At 36.8% G+C, this 8,710-nt stretch overlaps 1 pseudogene; it reads left to right on the forward strand.

Annotated features, from left to right (window-relative positions):
- The first annotated feature begins 6,964 nt into the window (after positions 1 to 6,964).
- On the forward strand, positions 6,965 to 8,498 carry LOC150103138 (tyrosine decarboxylase pseudogene; annotated as a pseudogene).
- Positions 8,499 to 8,710: the final 212 nt, after the last annotated feature.

Genomic DNA, 8,710 nt, shown 5'->3' on the forward strand with positions numbered 1-8,710 from the left:
AAAGAGCTAACCAAAAAATTTATTGGCAAATATTTGTTGGATTTCTGCTCAGGACATGGACTGGTTATTACTAACACCATGTTCCAACATAAAAATGTGCACAAATTCACATGGATAGAAGAGGCAAGAAATAAAAGTCTCATTGACTATGTTATTGTTGATAGTGATGTTTTCTCTCTTGTGCAGGACACCAGCATGTACAGAAGATTTGAAATTGAAAGTGATCACTATTTAGTCTTGAGCAGGATAAACTTGAATTTCATATTGAAAAGAATAACATGTAAGAAAGTTTTAAAGCAAATAAAAGTTGAGCAGCTCTCAGATGTGAACTGTAGACTAAAATACACAAAGACTATTGAAGAAAAAATGAGAGTTTGAGAACAGGAACCAAACTTTAGAGATTCAAAGGCAAGCCTTGAAGAAAACCTTGATTGATTCAGCCAGAGAGGCATGTAGTGAGGTTGTCTGCAAGGATAGAAAAATCAGAATTCCATGGTGGACACGGGAAGTTAAAGAGTCAGTGAAGGAAAAGAAGAAAACATATCAAAAGTTCCTGGCAAATAACTCAGTCAGCTTGTCCTCTTAGAGAATACAGAGACAAATGTAAGAAAGCTGACTGACTTATTTGCCAGGAACTTTTGATATGTTTTCTTCTGTAAAACTAGCTAAACAAAAGTCATGGGAGGACTTTGGCAAGAACATAGAAAATAAATATCAAGAAGGTGGCAAAATATTTTGTAGGTTGTTGAAGAAGCTTAGAAATGGAAGGAGTACTGTAAAAGGAGTTAGAGATGACAAAGGTGACATGAAAATGGAAGAAAAAGATATCCTTGAAGTATGGAGTAATTACTTCAAGAAATTGCTAAATGAAACAAGCAGTGATATCACAGTGGTAAAGAAACACTCAACAGCCATACAGTCAGGAATACATATCCATACTTGAAGTAGAAAAAGCCATCAAAGGCTTAAAATGTGGAAAGGCAGCAGGAGTAGATGATATTCGACCAGAAATGCTGAAGTATGGTGGTATAAAAGTCTTGCAGTGGCTGCACTGTATAGTTCAGAAGGCCTGGACAGAGGGACAAATTCCCAATGATTGGAATAGAGCTCTCATAGTATCCATATATAAAAAGGGAAATAAAACTTAATGTGAGAATTACAGAGGTATTTCCCTACTGAGAGTTCCTGGCAAGATATATGCAAGTATACTTGAGAAACGGTTGAGAAGAATTGTAGAAGAAAAGCTTGGTGAAGAACAAGCTGGATTCAAGCCAAATAGAGCCTGTCAGGATCAGATCTTCACTTTACGACAAATAGTGGAGAAATCATGGGAATATAACAAACATCTGTATTTGAGTTTTGTAGATCTGGAAAAGGCATATGATAAGGTGCCAAGAGAGAAGCTATTCAATACACTACAGTTATATGGTGTCAATGGGGCATTATATCAAGCAACACCTGGTCTTTATTTGAGTTGTAAGTCAGCAATTTGAATTGAAGGAAATACAGGAAGATGGTTTAATGTTAAATCTGGTGTGTGAGAGAAGGATGTACATTATCCCCTCTGTTATTCATTATCTATATGGATCATTTTCCTTCATTATGAAGGAAAGTGGTATTAAACATGATATCAAAATTGGAGATGTTAATGTCAGCTCATTGCTTTATGCAGATGATGTTATACTTATCAATAAATCCGCTATGAGTATGCGATATTCCTTGACTAAATTGAATAACTGTTGTAATAGATATGGTATGAAGGTCAGCAATAAAAAGACAAAAATAATGAAAATAGGCTGAATTGTTGAAAATGTCAACTGCATTGTGAACGGAGAACCTGTGGAATAAGTAAAACATTTCACCTACTTAGACACGATTTTTTGTGAAGATAGTAAATTAAATATGGAAATAGATAATAGAATCAATAAAGCTGGTATAGTAGGAAGTCAATTTAATAAATTCATATGGAATAAGAGAGAAATAAGTCGGAACACTAAATTAGCTGTATACAAGACAGTGTTCAAACCAGTTTTAACTTATTGATCTGAGAGCTGGGTCAGAAGTAAAACACTTGACCAATGACTAGAGACCACAGGTATGAGAATCCTGAGAAAGATTAGAGGCGTGAACAGATGGCATCAATGGCAATATCATATTAAAAACGAAAATATTAGGAAAGAACTTGACATTGTCCGCATCCAGGAATGCGTTAGCAGAGCTAATCTCAGGAGTCCGCGCGGTTAGCCTAGTGGCTTTGCGCTTCGCAACCATATGCCTGGGGAAGGGGTGTCCTAGGTTCGATTCCCGTCAACCACGTGAGGAGCCTAAGGATCTTCCTCATCCATAGCCGAGTTAGCTGGTCTTGGGCGTGGACAGCAGAATTTTTTCCAGCCAGTTTATCTGGCGTTTTTCATCCCGCAAGCAGGCAAACCGGTTCGAGGACACATACATGGATTACAGTCAGGAATACTGACCCAGCCATAGGTCTGATTCGTCAGCCTATGCCGGTTCCGGAGCCCGGATAAAATTTGGGGGGACTAAATGGTACCGTGAACTCTCGCAAAAAGGGGGAACGCAGTATCATCACATGAAATTTATTTATTTATCTCAGGTGGTATGGTCACTTAAACAGAATGGGCGAGGAAAGATTGGCAAAACAAGTGCTCTCTGCCAGGTTGGCAGGAAAACAACCCAGAGGAAGACCAAGATATAAGTGGATTGATACGGTACAAAGTGCCTTAGATGACAGAAATATAAGATTTGATAATATTGGAGTCTTGACAAGTAATAGACTGATCTGGAGGAAAATTGTAGATAGGAAGTTAGTAATGATGTAAATTTTTCATGTAGTACTATCATATCCTGTACACCCCTTGAGGGTACATGGCAGGAATTTGATGATGAGGAGTCTTAGAATCTCCCTTATGCAAGGGAATTATTTTGCCCTCTTTTCACTCCCTTGGAACTCTACCAGAGCTGAGAATTAAATTAAAGAGCCTAGTCAGAGGCATTGCCAATTCCCCTTGCACACTCACAGAACCAAGCCGATATCCCATCTGATCCAACAGCTATATTTACAGTCATTCTGCAATATCATAAGTACTTTCAATTCATCCACCTCTGTTCCCATATATCAGTGTCTGTCACATAAGTTAAAGCAGTAACCTCACTAGGATAATATACCCTTGCAAAGTGGTCACTCAGTAGCTCGACTATTTTATCTGCTTCTGTCATCTCATGACCATCATCATCATTAAGGTGCATTTTCCAGAGTCATTCTTCCTCTTATTTGCCACATAATGAAAGAACTCTATGGGATTTTCTTTGGCCTGCTCATTTAAATTCTTCTCATGATCTGATTTTGCCCGCTGATCACCTTTCTTAACCTGAGCTATTAAAGGCCTCTGAATTAGCTATCAGCCAAAGTACTATCAATGAATAAGTTTTAAAAGAGGTAAACCGTGAGTAGACATAACTATATATAATAAATAACGGAAAAACTCACGTAGAAATATTATTTAATGGTATAATTTTCGCCCGTGTGTCACAGGCATCTTCAGTAATTTTTTTAGGAAAGTTATTGACCTTTTTAGTTATCTTACACCAGCTACTTAGGTGCCCTTTTTGGAATTGTCAGTTAATGTTTGATTTTTGTGCCTAATTGTACTGAAGATGCCTGTGACACACGGGCGAAAATTATACCATTAAATAATATTTCTACGTGAGTTTTTCCGTTATTTATTATATATAACTATCAATGAATGAAACTGCATGTACTCAGAAAATGAGTAAGAATGCCCAAAACATTTTACCAATTTATGTTCATTGGTAAAGGAAAAGTTGTTCTGTTTGTATCCCCAGTGATGCCAGTATCAGCACTGCTTGCAACAATTACTCTCTAAAACTTGGTTACATCATGACTTATTTTTTTATCCAAAACTGAAGGAATATTTTCAGAAGACATTTTGTATTAAATGAAATCAAGACAGCATAGAAAAGATTAGTTTTGTGAATATTAGCATGTATGTGCCAATATTCAAAACAGGCTTATGAGACTTCATCCCATCTGACACAGGTCGGATCAATTCTTGAAGTTATTGGATTTACTGGCCAACAGTCTTTGCCAACTGAAGGAGGCCAGTCCATTACTAGTGTTCAAAAGCTAAGGATGAACTACATTTTTACCTGTATATGAAAAACTTTTCATGACTGTAGCCAAATGTGGATATGAATTTATTGCCAACATACTAATTAATTATATTACACAAAAAAATGTGTTATAATTTTATACAAAGTATATTGCAATACGTTTTTGCAAAAGTTACAAAAATCCTAAGGATGTGATTAAGGAATTAATGTACAGTGCTCGCAGAAAACCATGCGGAGAGACATTTCAGTATGGAATATGTCCACCCAGAACAGCGATGCAGCTCTCACAAAGTCCTACCATGCTTAGCACCAAGTGATTCTGAATTTCTTTAAGCAAACTGGCCTGCTTCTTTGGAGCAAGGATAAGGCCTTATTTGTTTTCTGGAGGGGAATTTTGAGCAGCAATGCATCTTCTATGGGGGTTGAGATCTAGGGAGTGTACTGGCCACTCAATTCGATTAATAACCTCGTCTCCAAAAGTATTTCCACTGCGCATGTATGATGTGGTGTGGCATTGTCATCCATAAAAATGAATTCCTCGCCTACAGCACCACAGAACAACTGAAGAGACAAATTTCATTGCAATATCGTTCAGTCATAGTCCTTTTTTCCAGCACTTGTAGCTTGGTGCATCCATTAAGCATAATGCTTCCCCACACCATCACTGCCATATTTATCTCTTTCAAGAACATTCTCATGATGGTAAGCGTACCACTTTTACACAAGATCAAGTGTCTTCTAGTATCGGAAGAAAGACTAAAATATCTTCGTGCTCTGTGGTAGAGTGAGGTGACCTCTTAGCAAATGTCTGGAACACATTCCATTGGTTTGAAATGCTGCTCTGAGCCTGCATACAATGTTATGTGAGATTCCAAACTCTGGCAATATCAGTAATTGTGTGGTCTGCAAGCTTACAAATAATTCTTCTCCATGTGAAGTCACATAGATGCCATCTTGAAGACATTACAAGACATTGATATTTGCAACTTTATTCCTTCAAACACAATTTGTTTAGCATAGCCTTTTATCCTGTTGAGTGCTACCACATGGCCCCTTTGTGGACAATTTGAATGTGTACCTGCTTTCTACTCGAAATTGTCAGTTATACAAATCGCCACAAGGTGATTCATCTGAATTTATGTTTGTAATCTTCAGTAACCATGCTCATCCTGGGTTGGACACCAGTATAAAATCAATCATGTTCCTGTAATTCCTGCATGATATCCTCTTGGAACGATTCATCACATGAAGGATAAAGGGACAATGAATTAAAGGGCACACTTGATTGGCAATTATATTCAGGGATGTTGTACCATTCAGTCCTTGCTCTTCTGGTATCTTTGATACCAGATAGACATGGATGTTTGTGATTGTCTTTAGGTGGGGGAAGCTGAAGTGACTTGAAAAAATGCAGTGTTTGGTCTCTACAGCAAAGTTTCTGGACTATGTAAAAATAAAATGTATATAAAATTAATAAAAATGGGTAAAAAAATTCTTAGCCTACCCATGGTACAAATGTGCTATACATTTACTGATAACCTTCATAGCTGGGAAGCACATGATAAAGGTACTACTAAGAAAAGAAAAGCAACAATATTGAATACCGGAGGGGGGGGGCATGTGTTTAGGCATAGGTGCTGATTGGAACTCATGATAAACATTTAATTAAATGAAAACAACCGGAGAAATAAATTAAACAGTTTAATGTTTCCAGTTTTCATCTCCGACATAGACCTCTTTGGGCTACATAATTGTAACACACACACAAGCAACACAAAGTAGAGTGCAACTGTGTTATTTGAAGAGATGGGTCAAACTGCATTGTACTGAGCCTGATTGACCTGTATACCTATCCACGTTAAATAAAAGGAAGCAGAAATTGCTTCAGTGCTCTTCAATTTCTCCATTAAACAGTTCAATGCTTCCAATATTTTGTCACAGAGACATCTTCAGAGTTACAGTATAAAACCAACAAGAAAAACAAAGGAAAGTAAAAGTGAAACCTAATATACTGACTAAAGTTTAGGATCCTAACTAGGAGGTGCATCCTCTGTTGTTAATAGGAAGCCCTGTTTTTAACTTGGGATGCATAAGAATTACAGTTTCCCCATGTTTTGATTAGTTTAAACAATCAATTTATTTAAATTAAGTTGTTTTTAAAAAAAGACACTGCATCTTAAAGCTTTTCATATTAGAAATTGTCTTATCTTACCACTTCTACCCATTTTAGGGCTCTAATTTTAAATGATTCTAATATTATAGTCAACTTTGACAACTCCTTTTCACCAGTATGCTCTTCTTGAATGGCACCTTAAGAATAACCCCCCCCCCAACATCACAGGTTCCATACAGCTTACCTTTTTTGGAAGAACAAAATATACATACAGAGAATTGCAGTGGGTTCCTTTTCTCATCTCCCTTGGCCAATTTTTGTATGGATCATCAACTTTCAGTTATTTATCCCTAAGGGATGTACAGGACAATGTAATAATACTGCATGATAGGATTAATACATTATTATAATATTATACCAACTTCCAATTTTCCCATAAATTAGTCCAAGTAGGAGAAATTTAGAGATAAAATTCCCCATGTTGGAAATAATTTAATGTGCATAAATTTCAGTCTCATTTCAAAGGACCATTCAGTGCAGATAATGAACTAACAATTGAAAATTATAGTATGTTTGTAACATGCTGTAATTTTCAATGCAGGAATAGAACTACTTCAATATTAGAATTCAAGGAAATGATATCTAAATATCAAAAATTATTTAACAGTCATGTCCACGCGGTTAGCCTAGTGGCTGTGCCCAATGAAGGGAGAAGCCTGGGAAACGATCATGAAAGATGTGGAACGGTATATTATGCCAGGGGTTACTCATTGGCAACATCCACGTTTTCATGCTTATTTTCCTGCAGGTAATTCTTATCCTTCAATTCTAGCTAATATGTTGTCTGATGCAATAGGCTGTGTTGGATTCTCTTGGGCTGCAGGTCCAGCATGTACAGAATTAGAAACAATAGTTTTGGATTGGCTAGGTAAAATGATTGGACTTCCAGAAGATTTTTTGTGTCTTTCTGATAAAAGTAGAGGTGTTATTCAGGGTTCAGCAAGTGAATGCGTTCTTGTAAGTCTTTTGGCTGCTCGTCATACTACTATCAAAATGTTAAAGCAGCAGCATCCTTTTGTAGAAGGTATTCTGCTTTCTAAGCTTATGGTCTATTGTTCAAAAGAGGCTCATTCTTGTGTTGAGAAGGCTGCTATGATTGGCTTTGTGAAGCTAAGGATTCTGGATACTGATGACAGATTTCAACTAAGAGGTACTACATTAGCTAAAGCCATGGAGGAAGACAGATCAATGGGCCTAACCCCTTTCTTTGTGGTAGCAACCCTTGGAACAACATCTTGTTGTTCATTCGATCCACTATATGAGATTGGTCCTGTATGTCAAAAAGAAGGAGTATGGCTTCATGTGGATGCTGCATATGCAGGAAGTTCATTCATTTCTCCAGAATTTCAGGCTCTTATGAGAGGTATTGAGTATGCATCTTCTTTCAATATGAACCCAAACAAGTGGATGTTAGTGAATTTTGACTGCTCTACTATGTGGGTGAAAGATCGTTTCAAATTTACTCGGGCTCTTGTAGTAGATCCTTTGTATTTACACCACAGCTTTTCAGATAAATCTATCGATTACAGGCACTGGGGTATACCACTTAGCAAACGGTTTCGTTCTCTTAAACTGTGGTTTGTAATTCGGAACTATGGTATAGAAGGACTTCAGAGGTATATACGTACGTGAGCATGTTCATTTGGCCAAGAAATTTGAGAATCTTGTCTGTAAAGATGATCGTTTCGAGGTGATGAATCAAGTTCACTTAGTATTAGTATGTTTTCGTCTGAAAGGTACAAACAGTCTTAATCAAAGGCTACTATCTCTTATCAATGCTTCGGGAAAACTTCACATGGTACCAGCTTCTCTTAATGACAGATATGTTATCAGATTTTGTGTTTGTGCACAGCATGCAATAGATGATAATATTACACATGCATGGGAAGTGATTTCACAGTTCACAACGGATCTCATAGATATTATCAAGATGGACAGCACCAAGGAAGAAGAAGAGGATAAAGAGAATGTTGAAGAAATGGATGAGGTATTCCTCCTGGAACGCAAAAGGAATTATAGTCTCAAATATAAACGCAGCTTCTTTGTGCGGATGGTGTCAGATCCAAAACTTTACAATCCAAAAATCATTCGAGCTATGTCTTTTACTGGTAGCAGAAGACATACAAGTGATCCAGTATCTGATAGTGAAGTTGGTGTTATTACTCCAGTCCTCTAGTTTACCCAATACGATCATTAACAAGCATTGTGAACTGTAATGTATTGTCTTCAAAATTTATTATTGTGTTAAATTGGGAATGCTAATACTACTTGAAATTTATTATCAAGTAGTGTTTCTTTGCAATAAGTTATTTATTTTTTTTTGTCCAAATATTTTAATCTTCCAACAGAAATGATACCGTTGAGTTGAATATATTGTTGTATAATAAA

The sequence above is a fragment of the Typopeltis vanoorti genome, chromosome 9 (genome assembly GCF_054136105.1).
Source record: "Typopeltis vanoorti isolate ZY-2024b chromosome 9, IOZ_Tvanoo_1.0, whole genome shotgun sequence".
Classification (NCBI taxonomy): domain Eukaryota; kingdom Metazoa; phylum Arthropoda; class Arachnida; order Uropygi; family Thelyphonidae; genus Typopeltis; species Typopeltis vanoorti.